The sequence below is a fragment of the Artibeus jamaicensis genome, unplaced genomic scaffold, assembly GCF_021234435.1.
Source record: "Artibeus jamaicensis isolate MK-2021 breed Jamaican fruit bat unplaced genomic scaffold, CSHL_Jam_final contig_786, whole genome shotgun sequence".
NCBI lineage: Eukaryota > Metazoa > Chordata > Mammalia > Chiroptera > Phyllostomidae > Artibeus > Artibeus jamaicensis.
In genome coordinates this window covers 4,409,499-4,426,743 of record NW_026521971.1, presented here as the reverse complement: position 1 = coordinate 4,426,743, position 17,245 = coordinate 4,409,499, and positions in this window count along the sequence as shown.

Here is a 17,245-nt window from a genome sequence, read left to right as displayed (position 1 = left end):
CATGCACCCTGGAAACGAGACCCGGGGTGGCTGGGCCAGCTCTAGCTGCAGTGCTGACCGATGCCCAGTTCTGCCACCAGAGTCAATTTCAAGGTTCCCAGATGACGCCCGCTGAGTCTGGAGTTGAAAAGAGAGGCACAGTGAACACACCGTCATGTGGTATTTCCGCCAGACAGAAACGCAGGCCAACGTGGAAATGACCTCAATGGCACAGACGTGCTGGGACAACATATGAACCAGTTAGGAAGCGGTGAGCTCTGATTGCTTATGAACTTTGTACTTGATAGGGTTTATTCAAGTGTAAGTTTGTACAATGTGATGTTTACTAACGGGTGTTCGACCACCAGGCCTTACCAGGCAGTGCGAGATAGCCCCCACACACCGCTCCACAGACAAAGGCGCAGCCCCTTCTACGAAATAACCAGCACAGAAACTGAAGAGGCACCTGCGCAGAAGCCCTGGCAAGGTCAGAGCAGCCCTTCTAAGAAACTGGCACGACATTTTGCTGTTTAAAAGTGGGTGTGTTTATAAGGATAGCATGAGGTGTTCAACAGAACCTTAGGAGGATGTTAAACCATCCCATACTGCAGATGAGGGGGAAGCATGCCCAGATTCACCCAGCCTACCTACCAGCTGGGACCAGCGTCTGATGTGTGCCAGACCCTTGCTCTTCTCCTCACTTGCTCCACCCGTGCACACCTGGTAAGGGGCAGCCTGCTGGCTCTGGCTAAACTTGTGTTTCGAGCCCCACCCTCAGTGCCCGCCTATAGATGTTACTGGGTAATGGTTCACAAGTGGGGTCCTGGGATGAGTTCTCTGGCTCAGAACATGCAGCAGGAGAATTAAGTAAGAGCTCACACTCCCCTTCTTTCCTGGGGCCTGTCTCTCAGACCTCGGGGGCAGCAACAGGCCCCTGGCATTTAGAAGGTGACTTCCTGCTCTGGAGGGGGGAACTCACAGCCCTCTGGGCCCCGCCCCTCCCTCTGCCCTCTTGGGCACCACATGCTGGCGTCTCTGGTAAACTGGGAGCAGACAGACTTTCACTCAATTTCTGAACCACAGCCAAACCCCAATGACAAACCTCCTTGACAATGCCAGTGGGGCAGTACCTGGTTGGCCACCCAGGTTGTGTGTGAGCGCGCCCCAGAAGCCCATCAGGGAGCCCCGAATAGGCCACCTCCCCCTCAGCCCAGAGCAACTGGCATTGGATTCCAGACAGGAGCAGGATCCGGCTTCAGGCTTGGATCCCAGACCCCAAACTCACGTGTGGCAAGAAACCAGTCCCTAGAAAATCCTCCAGTACAAAATGACCCCTCTCCCACCTCTCAGAGTCTCCCAGCTTGGCCACAGCCCCTCTGGCTTGTGGGTAGGAGTCACCCCATTGCCCAGGCCACATCCCCTCAATCCTGTGTCATTGCAAATTTTCTGGCATATAGGTTTGGTATGCTTGGCTCTTTCAACCACCACGCTTTATGGCCTTTTGCAGTGTAATTTTGTTCCTGTCCTGCCATTCAATTTGAATTAAATATCAAACAGATGTGAGTCTTTTTTTTTTTCTTTGCTCTTTTGAAAGAAAAAAGTTTAATATTAGGGAGCATGCCCTCCTATATGATCAGGAAAGCCATTCAGAGAAATAAGCCCCTTCAAATTAAAAAAGAATCCCATTGGTTAACATTAAGTTGCTTTCAAGTGATACATTGCGAAGTGCTAAGGAAAGGTGTTTCCAGCAAGCTATAAAGCAGCCAGGAGAAAAGAGGAAAAGATATACGGCCCTAGTCTGATGGGGAAATTGGAGCTCAGAGAGGGGCATCCCCCCCTGGGGAGGAAGCTCCGAGTGTGGAGATGAGGTTCACAGATGATGCTGGGGGGAGCCATCTCCCCCAAAGGCCTGGGCGGGGGGGGACTGCTCTCTGCAGCCTGTGTGGTCAGGGTGGGACTGGAACAAGGAGCAGCTCCGTTCGGCTTCGAGAGCCAACCAGACCTTGGGAGGCATTTCTCACCCTGCACACTCGCACCAGCCTGGCACACCTCCTCCGCCAGCTGTCCCGGGATGGATCCTTGTGTGTGTCTGCACACGCTGAATGGCTGAATTCCCCAGGCCCTGCTGCGGGCTCTTGGATAGTGGGGTCTTTTGCCTTTGGTGGGTCTTGGACGCCTCTGAAAATGCAGAGAAAGCTATGGCTCCTCTTTGGACACGGGAATGTGCGTGGACTGGCACACAACCACAGAGGCGCACGGTCCTCTGGTTTAGACCCTCCCCTGCCCCTCCCCCCGCAAGGCAGCCACGGCACAGAACATTCTGTCGCCCAGACACTCGGCCCACAGGACCAAGGCCCTTCTCTCACAGGGAACCCGAATCCATGTTCCCAAGCACTCCCACACCCAGCACCGTGCAGGGCCTTTGCATGGACTGGGGCTCCGGGCAGCCTCCAGACCCCTCTGGCTTCTTGGCAATACGCATGCCTGAAGCTCAGCGTTATTGGACCTGCCGCCGTTCACAGCTATGAGCCAGGGCTTCTCCAGTGCCGGCTCAGGCTAAAGTGTTTCCATGTGGCTGACTCACCGCGCCTGAAAGGCGGCTCTCCAACTGCAGCCGGCTGACTACAAATGATGTTTCTGTGTGGTGGGGAAAGGGGCCAGAATGCCTCTGATTCCAGCTGGTTCTGGACACCCCGGACCCGGAGACCAGGCTCTGCACACCCAAGCTTTCCCTCCAGGGACGATGGTCAATTGCCCAGAGACCCTGTTCTGTGGGGAGCATGAGAAAACACGCTGATGAGAAAAAGAGCCAACGCTTCCTCGAATTCCGCAGACAAAAGAGAAGGTTGAGTGGAGGGATTTAGAGCGAAGACAAGCCTAGGCTTTGGAGTCAGACAGCTGAAGTCTGGATCCCGGCTCCACCACTTACTGGCTCGGTGACCTTGAGCCAGAGACTAGCCTCTCCCAGCCTCGGGTTCTTCCACCTGTAAAGGAGGGATAGCGCCTGCCCCATAGGGAGTTTGGGAGGGTGAGAAGGGAGCAGACACGTGCAGGGCTTAGCTGACCTACAGCGAGGGCTCGGCGTTTGAAAGTTACCTCGCTTTGCCCTTCCCTCCAGGATGACAAGCCCCCTGTCTGATGTTCCATGGGACCTGGAGGGCTGGGAGCAGGGTGAGAGGCAGGTTTACCCAACAGTAACCACACAGGCGACCACGAGCGGAGCAGGAGAGGAGAAGGGAGGAATGTGAGTTACGGCCTCATGATTCCTGTCTGGGGGGTGGAAGGCGTGGGGAGGAAGGCAGCACAAGTATCTGCAAGCGGTTTTAGAAAAGGAATGGAAAGCCTGTGGGGAGAGGGAGGTGCAGCAGAGAAAACCACACCCAGGTTCTCAGCGCCGCAGGGCAGGGCTGGTCAGAAGGGGTTTCTGGTCGGAGTAGGATGAAGCCGTGCCTCGGACGATGGGGTCTATTGATGGAGAGAGGTCCACCCTCTATGCCTTGTTGCCCAATGCAAGGGTTCAAGAACAAGGCAGTCTGTTTTCCAAGGTCTCAATTTAGACCCCCTCCACTTTCCAGCCTACACAGCTGCACACAGACGCCACTCATCAGGGCTTCGCTCCGAACCAGAGGCCCTGTCTGCCGTGCTGCTCAGGCGCCCAGCCTCTCAACTCCTGATGGCACTGAAAACACACTTCTCTCACCTTACAGCCAGGGGCAGCCACGTGCGGGTCAGAGCCCTGAGGACACTTGCACCCTCCCTGGGCGCCCAGTCCCTCCCTGGGATCCAGGGGCAGAGGGAGCACATGGGGTCATGGGCTACTCTAACAGCGGGAAATTGTACCCGTGGGGGTGTCTAGCCCACCCACCACTCTCCTGACGTTGCCGCTGTGAGTGCTCACTCTGACTACTGTGTGGCTTGTAGATGAACAGTACGTTTGCACAAGAATCCTAGGAACTGACTTCAAAAGATGACTCCACCCTGCAGGCATCCTGGCCCCAGGAGATACGTGGGTCTCCAAACGTAAGGCCGGGGTGACGGGGAGCCGGGATGACTCACCCCGGAAGACACTCACCACCGTCACTGGTCTCCTCGGACTGGACTGTGCTCGTCCACACACAGAGCACTTTGCAGGCCCCTCCCTCAGTCGCGTTCCCTTTACCTCCTTATAGAAACCTCCGCCTCCACCGAGATGGGAGACGGCTCTGTGACTCGAGTCCCTATCGTCCAGGGTGCCGGCACCTGAGCGCCCCCCCCTTTATATCAATGCCGGCCTCTTGAGTGTTGGCTGTCGTAGCAGGGGGCAGGCAGACTGCTTGCGGCCACGCTCTGACTGGGGCTTATGCCCCAGGATTCCCAGCACATCCTCTCCCTCGCAACCTGGGACCTCACCGGGGCGACCACGCTCATTCCAGTGGCCCTGCTTCTATGTCCCCAGGGGCAAGGTCTCAGCCACAGGTTCTCCTCCAACCGTTGGGACACTCGTGTCTTGTTGACCTGGACCGATGTCACGGACCCTCTCTCATCCTCGTAAGAACTTGACAACTTAGAATTCTCATATTTATTTTTCTTCTTAGTGAATTTTCCTTTAAATTATGCTCTTAAATATCAAATGGCTTAAATACGCTTGAACAAGCAGTCACTTCCATCTCCCTCCAATCTTTGTCAGGGACACGTTTTCCCACAGTTGTGACCGGGGCGCACAGACTGGCTTTCTCCAGGGAAGTTCATGTGGCTTTCACCTCGTCGCATTGACCCTGTTCGTTATACGCTGTCACATCACTGACACGCCTCAGTCTACAGTCACTTCCTGGGCATTTTCATTTGGTCACAATTGTTTTATGCTGTGTTTAAAGTTATACCCCAAACTGTTCAGAAAATAGTTTTTCTTTTGAGGACTCCTTCAGGGATGCCCTTAGGAGCAGCATGTCCCCAGGGGCAGGTTGCCCTGTAACCCACAGTGGGGCCCAAGGATCTGGGGATGGTATTCCATTCATCCATGTGCAAACCCAGCATGTTTGTTCCAATGATTCCCATTCTGCAGATGAGAAAGTTGAGGTGGGTGGGGTAGTGGTGGACATTTGCCCAGAGCCCCCCACCCCCGTCCCCGCAGGTCCATTTCTCAGTGTGGCCCCAGGCACACTAGGACCCAGCAGGAGCCTTTACCAGGGCAGTGAACCGCAGACAAATGGTAGAAATGCCCGGCGGCAGCGTGGGGATGTTGTGGGGCAGAGAGAGCTGCTTCTTTAGCCTCTGAAACAAGCCCTGCAGATGGCTATCTCAGGCAAAGCTGGAGGCTGCCCCTCCAGAGACCCTTTAAGCCAGAGAGGGCCTGTTTTTCGGGTACCTAAGCCCTTTAGAAGATGTGAAAATGGGGGCAGGTCAGCCACATGAAGTGCCGGCTACAATGTGTAAACACCACCTCAGGGCGCTGCTAATCTCCCAGGTCAGGCCCGGGTGCCACCAGCTGCCCACTGCAGGCACAGAGGCCGGGGTCTCTCGCCACATCGCCTGCGTGACCTCGTGTCGGGGGCGGCAGTTACTGGGCTCCCAGGGCCAGACAGGGGGTCACTTGCTGTTACCTCTGTCTGCCCTGCGGTGGCCTGATTGTCCTGCCCGGCGTCCTCTAGATGCAGCTGCTGGGCCAGAGAGGCCCCGAGATCACAGAGGCACCCCCGGCCCCCCAGTCGTGCCCCTGGGCGAGGTGCGGGGGGCTAACCAGAAACACCTGTGTACATGGAATTTCCTGCCCGGGTTCAGCCTTCATTTCCTCCTCCAGTAAAAACCCAAGGCGTGTGAAGGTGAAAGAAACCAGCCGGTCAATCACCCAGACGATGGCCACCAGGGCCGCAGAGACAGGACTTTCTAAATTAAATTTTAATTCCCGCCCGATGGCCTGGCCCGGACAGCCGTGACTCCCAATGCACCACCCGCTGCCCCGGCCGGGAAGATCCCCGCCCAGGTCCTGGCAGGAACTGACCTTCCCACTGGGCCCGCGGACAGTGCCGGCTGCCCTGGCCTTCAGGTTGTGGAATGAGACCCTGAGGACAAGAGGGGCCCCTTTCCTCTCCATCTCATTGTGCAGCTGCCAGGGACGCCCAGCTGATTAGCTGCTCACTATCCCAGGCTGTTTGAATTATTAGGTGCTGGAGAGATCAGAGCCCATCAGTGACTCGGGGACGTTTACCAAGATGACATCAAAGCCGGGGGCTCCCAGGCCCAACGTGTCGGATGAATGGTCAGAGCCCTGGGGTCTGCATGCCATCCTGGCCCAGCAGGTTCAGGTGAGGAGAGAGTCGTAAAAATGCCTCCGTTTTTCCAGATCATTTTTCCAGAGATTCCTGCTGGTTAGAGGAGGTGGGGCTTAGATCAAAAAGGAGAAAGATACTGAACTGCCTGTTTCCTGGTCCAACCAGCTGGCTTGACCACAGAGCTGGCCGGAGCTGGTTCAGCAGACTGAGTTCATCGCTGGAGGCTAAGCTGTGACCCCCGGCTCCTCACCTGGGCCAGCGGTGGGGAGGCAGGGAGGTGGCCTTGGGAGGCTGTACTGGGGATCGGGCCCAAAGCCCAGCATGTGGCCTCCTGAGAGTTCATTCCCTCAGTCTCCCTCTCGTGGTGCCTAAAATGGGGAACGGCGAAAGCCCCTCCTCTACACAGTTGTCAAGAGGAATACGCGTGAGTCTGCGTGGTGCGTTGTACCGAGGACTGTGGCAACCCGGGCTCCAGAGGAGGTGACCTCTGCCGGGAGACCTCTGTTTCCCTGTGTGCCGGGGGCATGTCAGCGGGTCGCCACAGGAAAGCCGCCCTTCGGGACAGTCAGGAGGGCCCGGCCCCACTCCCCGTTCAGCCTCGTGCAAGACGCATGCACGGCCCCCCACTTCCTGCCTACTGGTCTCCTCATCCGGGGGCTCACGCACAAATCCGCATCACGGGGGACCGTGGGTGAGCCAGGCGATGGTGCAGTCAGCCCAAACCCTTCCTGGTCCCGGAAGGCAACTGAGAGAGGCCAAGCAGCCGCGCTGCAGGCCGCGGCCAGCTCCCCGGCAGGGCTGCCCCCGGCAGGGCTGCCTGCTCTCACTGGGAAACAGAAAGTGTCCAGTTTTAATAGCTGCCATCTGCCATCTTTTAAAAATAGCTTTATGATTTTAAAAATAACATATGCTCATCATAGCATACTACAATGCCATAGCATAACAGGGATGAATCTCACCAACAACGCTGAGGGGGGGGGGGGCGTGAGTCCGCACGGCGTGATCCTGTTTATATAAAGTTGTAAAGTAGGCCAAAGAAACCCATGCTGTTTAAACCAGGAAATGGGTCATCCTTGGGGGGTGGTGACTGCAAGGGGACGCGAGGGGAGCTGCCAGGAGGCCTGGCCGTGCCCTGCTTCTTGACCAGGGTGACGGTTACACAGGTGTGCCCACTTAGTGGGAATCCGCTGATCTGTACACTTAAAATCTGCACACTTTTCTGCATAGATGTTACATTCAATAATACATTTTCTTAAAGTAAATTTTTGGATCCACAGCAAAGCTGCATGTAAACACCAATAAATATAAAACATTCATGCTCAGTGTAGAAGAATGTGTTCTTTTAAAAGAAAATTGGAAACATGTCACTCATTTGACCATCCTGTGTTAATTCCTTTTATGTTTTAGTCTGTTTCCTTTGCACCTCTTTCCATGTGTGACATGTGTGGTTTTGATACATTTAGTGTTATTCTATGTGTGACTTTTTCCCTTAACACTGTGCTGTAAGGATTTGTGCACACATCCCTAATGACTCCAGGACACTGTCCTGTGACTCTGTAAGCTGACACCACCAGGACATCAGGGGTTCCCACCTAGTGCCTCTCAACCAGAGTCGGTTTTGTCCCTCCCCCGGGGCATTTGGCAATGTCTGGAGACATGTCGGGTTGTCACAATTTGCAGGAAGTGGTGACTGTTGGCATCTGGTAGGTAGAGGCTGGGGTCGCTGCTGAACCTCCCACAACCCCCGGGACAGCATCCACAGCGAAAACTATCCTACCCCACACATGGACAGTGCTGAGAATCCATGTATCATCATGACCTATTGTCACACATGCAAGCTTCTTCCAGCTTTTACTGTTATTGTTAAGGCAACAACAAACCTCCGATTCTCTCCTTAGCCTCAGTTTCTGCTGACAAGCTCGCTGTTAAGGCCACTTTAAAACTTTTTACGTACGACTAGACTGCCTTCCAAAAGTGGTCTGGGGGTACCCTCACCATCCCCGGCCTTCTGCCCCCTTCTCTAGCAACAGGCTCTGGCCCCTCAGCCTCTGGAGGCTCAAGGGCCTCCCACCCCCAAAGACAGCCCTCCGCGTGTGGACACCCCTCCCACTAGCACTTTCTCGAGCGGGAGGGCTGTCCACGCCCTGCTCCCTCACCCTTTCCTCCCCTCCCCCCATTGCTGGGCACTGCAGCAGAAGGACCCCTACCGCTCCAAGGATGCTGCCCTCAGAGTCACTGCAGGACCCCAAACGAAACCTCAAGGCTGTTTCTCAGTGTTTGGTCTGCCCTCCGCTGCATCTGCCCCAGGCAAGCACCCCAGCTCTCTTAGAAGGTTGCTGCTGAAGGTTGCTTAGAAGGTTGCTCCCCCGAGCTACCCCTCTTGGGGGAGTCAGCCGAGGGGTGGACCCCACCCTTTCCTCACCCAGGACAATGGAGATGATCTGAACTTAGCCCGCTTTCCTGAACCCCAGACTTCTGTGTGGCTGGGTCTCCCGCCCAAGGCAGGAGAGGCGAGTCTCCCAGACTTCACCTTCTCTGGGTTCTCTTCCTAAAACAAAAATCACAGGCGCAGTACGTAGGCCTGGCTGACATCCTGGTCCATACAAAGTGACCTTGAAGCAGACGCATTTGGGGGATGACCAGGGAAGTTTGAATATGAACTTGGTGTTAGAAGTTAACAAGTTACTGTTAATTAGGTGGGGTGTGATAATTAATGGTAGGGTAGTTTTGTAAAAAAAAAGAAGAATCCTTGTTGGTAAAGGATATATTACAGTTTTTAGAGGGGAATGGTTAGGATGTCTAGGTTTGCCTTAAACTATTTTAGGTAAGTCTAAGAAATACATCAAACAAGCCTGAAGAAACAGCTACAATCATTTAATTGAATCGTGGGTTCGTGGAGGTTCAGTTTTTTACAAAAAAATTCTAGACATTCAAAACTCGCATCGAATCTGAGCACACATCTCTGCTGGGAATCCTGTGGTGACCCTACTGCCTTGAGGTCTAGTTCAGAGGCGCACATGCGTCCCACCCACCCAAGGGGCCTCCCGGGGCCAGGCACGGCCACTCCCCAGCCTCCCTCCCCTCCTTCACTGCCCTCCCCCTATCAGAGACCATCATCGTAACTCTGCTTGAAAAGCAGGGGAGACTAACCCACCTTCTCTGCCTGCAAAAACCTACCCATCCTTCAAGAGTCTCTTCAAAGTGTCCCCTCATTTCTGAACTCTTCCCTGAGTCCCCGCATCTCCGAGCCTTCAGGCCAAGCCACTGACCCTCCCTCCACACCCCTGCCCTGCCCGCTGGTCAACTATTTTACAGCCGCCAGTTCTCCTTTGCTCTCCACTCTCACTCCCACCCCACCCTCCACGTACCACCACCCTGGACTGAGCTCCCTGTGGGCGCAAGCTGTGCCTCGTCCGCTGGCCCCTTCCCACGGGGCTGGCACAGATGCAGCGCCCGGCCGAGACTGAATGAAAGTCCGTGACAGGAGAGAGAGGGCGGCTTCCTTCCTCCTCTTTCCCTCCTGAAGACGAGCAGTCCTTGCACATGAGTTTCCAGGCTGGGCTTTTTTTCTGTGCTCTACTCTGAGTGGGGCCTATTTGAACAGGGTCTGAACACAAGTCGTAAGGTGTCAGGGTGGAGGTGTGAACCGAGCTCAAAGAACACCCGGGTTGCCGGGAAACAATAGGACACAAGTGCAAATTCTGAGATCTCAGCCCCACAGGTGTTTCATAATTGCTCGGGTCATTTTACTAATTTGCTTACTTACCTGCAAGGTAAGATGCATTTGAAAAACACAGAGCATCGTGCCAGTCATTGGAAGGACACCAGAAGTGAGATCAGGCACCACTGACGGAAGAAGCGCAGACCTGACCTGGCACTGGGAATATTAGGGAGAAAGGAGACAGCGTGACCAACTCTGAGAAGTAAGTGGTCAGGACCCAACGTCGCCTCCTGCCTTTGGCCTTTGCTGCACCCAGCAGAAGAGCCCATCTGGGGACGTGCAGGCTGGAGAAGGGTGCGCGACTGCTGCCATGGAGGTGGGTCGATGGCCCGCAAAGCCCAGGATCTCAGGGCCACAGGGTTGGTTGGAGTGACCCTGCCAGTCCTCTGCTCCCCGGAGTCAGCCTGGGTGGGCCAGTGGGACCAACGAGTGGAGCGTGGAGCGGTGGAGCGGCCTGCCTCGCCTGGTCCCTAACTGTAAAGAAGAGCGTCCTTTCAGGACAAGCTCTAAAAAGCAGCGAGCAGGCCTCTTTTGTTTTTGTTTCTTGTTTTTCACAGGAGGGCTGTTAGCATAAGTTATGCATACCTGCAATTCCAAAGGAGGCCCCTGGATTACCCACGTTCGAGACACTTGAGAAACTGGTCAAAAAGGCACACATGAAAAGATGCTCAATATCTCTAGCTATCAGAGAGATGCAAATTAAAACCACAATGAGATACCACTTTACACCGGTGTTGCTTTGTTTATGAATGGCCATCATAAACAAAGCAACACACAACAAATGTTAGAGAGGTTGTGGGGAAAAGGGGACCCTAGTTCACTGTTGGTGGGATTGCAGACTGGTACAACCGTGATGGAAAACAGTATGGAATTTTCTCAGAAAAATAAAAATGGACCTGTCTTTTGACCCAGAAATTCCACTGCTAGGATTATATCCTAAGAACTCTAAAACATCAATCCAAAAGAACCTGTGCGCCCCAATGTTCATAGCAGCACAATTTACAATAGCCAAGAGTTGGAAGCAACCTAGGTGCCCGTCAGTAAATGAATGGATCAAAAAATTGTGGTACATATACACAATGGAATTCTATGCAGCAGAAAGAAAGAAGGAGCTCCTACCCTTTGCAACAGCTTGGATGGAGCTGGAAAGCATTATGCTGAGTGAAATAAGCCAGGTGTTGAAAGACAAATACCATATGATCTCACCTTTAACCGGAAGCTATAAAACAAAACAAACAAGCAAGAAAAATAAAAACAAAGACACTGAAATAGAGAACAAGGGGACAGTGACCAGAGGGGAGGGAATTTCAGGGGAAAAAGGGGAAGGATTTACAGGAACTAGTATAAAGGACACATGGACAACAACTAAGGGGGTGGATAGGGGAGGGAGGTGGGAGGTATGGGGGGTGGGCTGGAATGGGAGTAAAAGACAGAAAACTGTACTTGAAAAATAATTAAATAAAAAAATTATGTTTTAAAATAAAGGCACTTCTTGGGCCCGTCATGGACTTACTGACTCAAGTCTGGGAGCACATTCCAAGAACCTGCATTTCTGCAAGCTCTTCAGGCAATTTTTTAAAATCATGGCAAAATATTTATAACATAAAACGTGCCATTTTAAGCATTTTAAAACGTACAATTCAGTGGCAGGCATTAATCGCATCAACACTATTGTGCAAACCTCACCAGGGTCTGTTTTCAAAACTTCCCATCATCCCAAACAGTTCAGCATAACCCCCGGTTCCCTTGGCCTCTGGGAACCTGGAATCTGTTTTCCGTCTCACAAATGTGCCTATTCTAGCTGGTTCACGTCAGTGGACTCCTCCGATACAAGCTCTTTTATGTCTAGCTTATTTCACTTAGCGTGACGGTTTTCAGGGCTCATCCATGTTGTGGCGTGTGTTAGAACTTCATTGCTCTTCCAGGCTGAGTGGGCAGTCATCCACTGCATGTGGAGACAGCATTCGGATCGCCCATTCCTCTGAGGAAGGACACTGGGCTGTGTCTACACCTTTGGCTGTCGGGAATACGCTGCTGTGAACTTGGGGGGGATGAATATGTGCTCAAGTCTCTGCTTTCAGATTTCCGCTGTTTATACCCGAGAATGGGATGGCTGGGTCACGGGATAATTCTATGTTTTAACGTGGGGGAACACCGAAGTGTTTTCCACCAGCTCCACCACTTTCTGTCCCTGTGGCCAAGGGCTCTGTCCCCATCTTGCCCACACTTGTTTTCCCCATGTTTTCAGTTATAACCATCCTGATAGGGGTGAAGTGGGACCCACTGTGGGTTTTCAGGTAATTCATAGGCGCACTAAAGTCAGAGGCCCCTGCTGTGTGTGAAGGAGACAGAACATTCTACACAGAGAGGTCAGGACTTGGGGGAGAGGGAAGGGGCGGTTATCCCTTTTCTAAGAATAAATTTTTCTCTCCTCCTCCTTCTCCTCCTCCTCCTCCTCCTCCTCCTCGTCGTCTTCCTCCTTCTTCTGCTCCTCCTCCTGACAAACACTTCTTCTTAGTGTTTGTTAGGTCAGCGGTCCATCAAGAGCACCTCACAGTCCACAGTGAACCTGATGAGTCTGGGCATTGCAAGGGCCGGGCTAAGATCTGAGAAGACGAGGCCCACGAGCGTGACTGCACTGGGGACGGGGGCCCCGGGGGCCCCGGGGTGGCGACAGCAGAGCTGTGGGGGCCCGCAGGCAGGGAATCCGTCCTCCTGGAGCTTTTGCCAGTGGAAGGACTGAGTCCAAGCCTCTCTGCAGGGTCTCGTGATTTTATGAGTCGGCTTCACAGGATAACTTTGCCTTTCAGGAAGAGCTGTGATGAGAATGTGCAGTGGGAACAGTTCCACCCAGCTTTTTAATAAAAATAGAAATTGAACAAACAAAAACCATGCCAGTCAGGGGAGGAGAGAGTAACTTCCCTGCCCTCCCTCCAGCAGTGTCTGTGGAGCAGCACTCGGGGGTCGAGGTATCAAACTCCGCACCCGTCCTGACGGACACCCAACCAGAGGGGTTTCTTGTGCTCTGGGACGTCAGCTTGGGCTGAGGGAGACTCTCTCTGGGGGCAGCGAATGCCCCTCATGACCCCCCATCACCCTGATCCAGAAGCGGCTGCCCACTAGCTCAGGGGGCTCTGAGTGTCTGCGTAGCGTTGGGCAGGAGCCGGGGCAGAGCCTGAGCACCCACAGAGGCTGCCCTCCCAAACGCCACGTCCTGGCCAAGTAACACTTGTGGCTTGAGGTGGAGTTTCGCTTCTCTGGCTACACCAGGCCAATTAGCCTAGCGGAGCTCTGTGGGTAAGCACGCTCTCCGTGGGACTTGCAGGAGCCACAAACAAGAGATCAAATCACCTCCTTGCTCTCCGTGCAGCAGGCCTGGACTCCATCAGAGGGACCTGCCCAGCCAGCCAAGACGTAACTTCGGTGCAGACAGCAGGGCAATGAGGCAAGCAATAAAAAAGGCCTAATCTCTTAAGGCAACATGAATTGTTGGCGAGAACATAAGGGGGACGCAACAGTCGCCAAGGATCATTTTCCTCTTGTTATGGATGCCTGCTGACTGCTTGGAAAAAAACAAAGTGGGGGAAAAAAGTCCTGCTAACACTGGTGGGCAGAAAGATGTCATTTACAGAACTGGTTTCCCGCACATTTTAACAGCCAGCAGTTAGTCGTATAGCGGTCATTAGCAACTATCCTTGACTAAGTGCTCCTGCCGTGACAGGAACCACAGCTGGCCTGATCCCGAGACCCTGAAAAATTAGCGGTATCGTCATCCTGCATCAGTTAGGTTCAGTGAGGGAAGCAGAAGCCCCTTGAGGTATTTTCAAGCAAAGGAGTGGATTTTTGTGTAGTGAATCGGATGCTCACAAGATCACCGGGAGGACTGGAGGAGCACACAAAGGGTGACAATGAGCCAACGAACCTAAGGACCCACTACGCAGCTGAGACACCAGGAGACTGCCATCGCTGCCAGCAGAGCTGCTGTCACAGCCACCTCTCCCACTGGGAAGTGGGTGACCATCTTTCTTGGCTGCCTCGTAACTCACCCAGAACCAAGCCTGCCTCAGCACAAGCAAGGGGGCTCCCTCGGCTGTACCTTCCAAACATCCCATGAATACTATCAAGTAGTGGCAGTTTCCTCCCACCCAGAATTCTGGCTTCAAAAGAGTCTGCAGAGCTTTCCAAGCTCCCCAAGGAGAGAGGGTGACGTTGAGAATAAGAGGGCCTCACAACCCTATTTTTCAGCTGCGTCTAGAGAGGTTAAGCCAGTTGTACAAGGTCACACAGCCAGTGCATTGGCACCGTTACTTGAGCCCAAGTTTTCAGGATTCTGAAGCCTGTTCTTACCCACTGCTGTCAGGGGAATGAAGGAGAAAAAGCGCTCTGCATGTGCGAAGCCTTCCTATTAACTATAATTACATTGCCGTTATTATTAGATCTTTAACATTTAATGGAGGAGCCATCATAGCCCAAATGCTGTGCAGCGACTCAGCACCTTGGACACACCCTTCCTCATCACCAAGAGCTCCCCAGCTGCCCTTGCTTGTCGGCTTCTGAGACCTGGTAATGTTTTGTTTCTCAGTCTGGATAGTAGTCACATAGCTATATTGACCGTGTGAAAATTCATAAAGCCAATTACTTACGGGATCTTTTGATTTTTTTTGCACTTTTTTACATTATGTCAAACTTCAATGTAATGCTTATTAACAATAATGTTGGCTAATTAGACTTCCCCCAGGACCAAAAAAATATTCCATGTTTTAATTGAAGGGTATTTTTCCCTTCCAGTCTTCAGAGGCTGAAAATGCCCTGTCCCATGCGGCTGTCAACTGAGGGTTTGAGACAACTGAGGGATAAAATAGCCCAGAGGCTTTGGGGACAGAAGCAAAGTCATTTCTTTACTTCCTCTTCAGGAGGTAGAAACACGCACAGGAACATGAGCCCCGGGCAGAGACCTGCAGCTGTCCACGAACTATTCATCATCTGCCTTCCTCCTAGGCAACCACGAGGCGACTCTCCCCGGCCGCCCCTGCAGGCAGGCGCGGCCATATGACTGGCTTCTGGCCTATGGAACACCCATAGTGGGAGGAAGGGATGGCTACAATTTTCATGCCTGGCCCATAAACCTCCCCATGTTCAACCTTTGATTGCATTTTGCTACCTACTGGCTAACTGGAGAGTTCTCTGAGAGCCTGGAAGGGGGATGAACGAGCCAGAAGACCAAAGGATCCTGGGTGCCGTGACGTCACGTGCAGGAGAGCCAGTAGGAGAGTCACCCAACCAGGAAAACCTAGGGTGGGACACTGCATCAGAAAGAAAGAAACTTCGTGGTGTGAAGTGTATTTGTTTCAAAACTTAGCCTGTTCAGAGTAGAGCCATTTTGAAACTAGGCAAATCCTGTTTTCTAAATCACCCCTGCCTTTTCAACCCAGAGCCAGCCCCAAAGCGTTTTTTAAATCTGAGAAGCCGAAGCCATGTCTTGCCTGTTACCTATTGACTCTTAGTTAAGTAGAAACAGGTACAATTCGCCAGTTTCCTAGCTGAGTTAGGGCAAAAGGTCAGGGGAGAAGACTCATTGTTGTAAGATGTGTGTAAGATGGCAGTCTTTTTTTTTTTTTTTTAATTGTTCTTTCTCCTCCTTTCCTAAACTAACAAACCGCTCAGAACACTGCATTCCAGGCCCATTTAATACGGGGGCTAACCGTTCTGCACCACCAGAGGGCGACACTATGTAATAGCAGACGCACGTAATAACTGAATCTCGGTGACAGGGAGAGATGGAGTCAGCCTTCGCCTAACAGGGCAGGAGGCAGACACCAGAGCCGTGCCTGGCTGGGATGGACTACAGCGAGGAAAGCATTTTGGAGATGCATGCTCCCCACCTCCATCTGCCTCGCAATTGTTCCAGTGGCTAAGTTGGCCTGTGTTTTTCCTACCCGTATAAAAATTCTCCAGCTGCCTGACCTAAGGAACAATTGTGCTGCAACCACCTTCCACAAAAACATCCAAATGTGTAGAGCTGTTAGAAAATGAAGACAATGGGGGAAAAAAACAGAAATGAAAAGAGAAGTGGGTGAGAGGACGGAGCCCATTTTGTTCTCTGAAGGGCTGGGGGCCTGCAAGAGTATAGGAAAATAGCAGTTTCTCTGGCAATGCCCTGTGGTTTCCTGGGGAAACCCAAGGTAGTGGGTTCTGCTTCCTGGAATGGGGAGCTAGCTTTTCTCTAGACCCAGCTTCTAGATAAAGAACTGAAAAGGAAGACAAAGGTGTGTCTTTAAATTGCATGATGGCATTAAAGAGCAAGCAACCTTATGTGCATTATAGTAAGTAGATGATTTTGAGATTCAAAACAATAAATAAATAAAGAGCAACCAAAGATTTCTGGAAGCAAGATCCCAGGGAGAAGAAGAACCCAGGAATCTGAGCCCAACCAACCGTTGGCATCCCTTCCTGCCTTGAGATATTGGCAAGTCAGACTCTTCAGTGGAATGGCTCATCAGGAAGTGTCAGCTGAGAAGCTGGGCAGAGCTTCTGATGACCTCTCATCAGGGTGCAGGGACAAAAATTGGAGTTTGAGGCCTGCCAATCAGGAAGGGTTCTGATGAGCAGTGCAGGTTTCCGGCTGGAGTCTCAGAGCCTCAAGATCTATCACCTGGAATAAGAGAGCCCTAGCCCAGCCTGGCCAGGTTGTTCAGTTGGTTAGAGTGTTGTCTCATGTACCAGAAGCTTGTGGGTTGCATTCTGGGTCACACGCATTATTGGGTTGGCACTGTCTCTCTCTCTCTCTCTCTCTCCCTCAAATCAATAAACATATCCCTGGATGAGGATTAAAAGAAAAAGAGAGAAAGAGAGAGAGAAAGAGCGCCTTCGCCCAGATTTCCTAGAAGCCAGATCCGATGCAAAAACTTGCATGCTGACACTTTCCTAGAAAATACAGGGGCAGGGGAGCTGGAGTGAGGCAGAGCAGCAGGGGAAACCTCCGTGAGGGAGGGTCGCCTGAGCTCTGCAAGACCCCAGTGCTCCTCAAGGCTCTCCAGCTCATCAAAAATGAGGAAAATCTCACAGACCAGAGGAGGACAAGCCATAACAACTAAATATGAAGTGATGTCCTTAAACAGAAAAAGAACATTAGGGAAAAACTAACGAGATCCAAATGGAGTATGGAGTTTAGCTTAGTTATGAAGCGGGTTGGTTCCTTGGCTGTTGCAGGTGTGCCATAGTAACGTAAATGGTTACCAACAGGGAAAGTGGGTATGTGGTATGGGAACTCTCTGTGTATCTTTGCAATTTTTCTGCA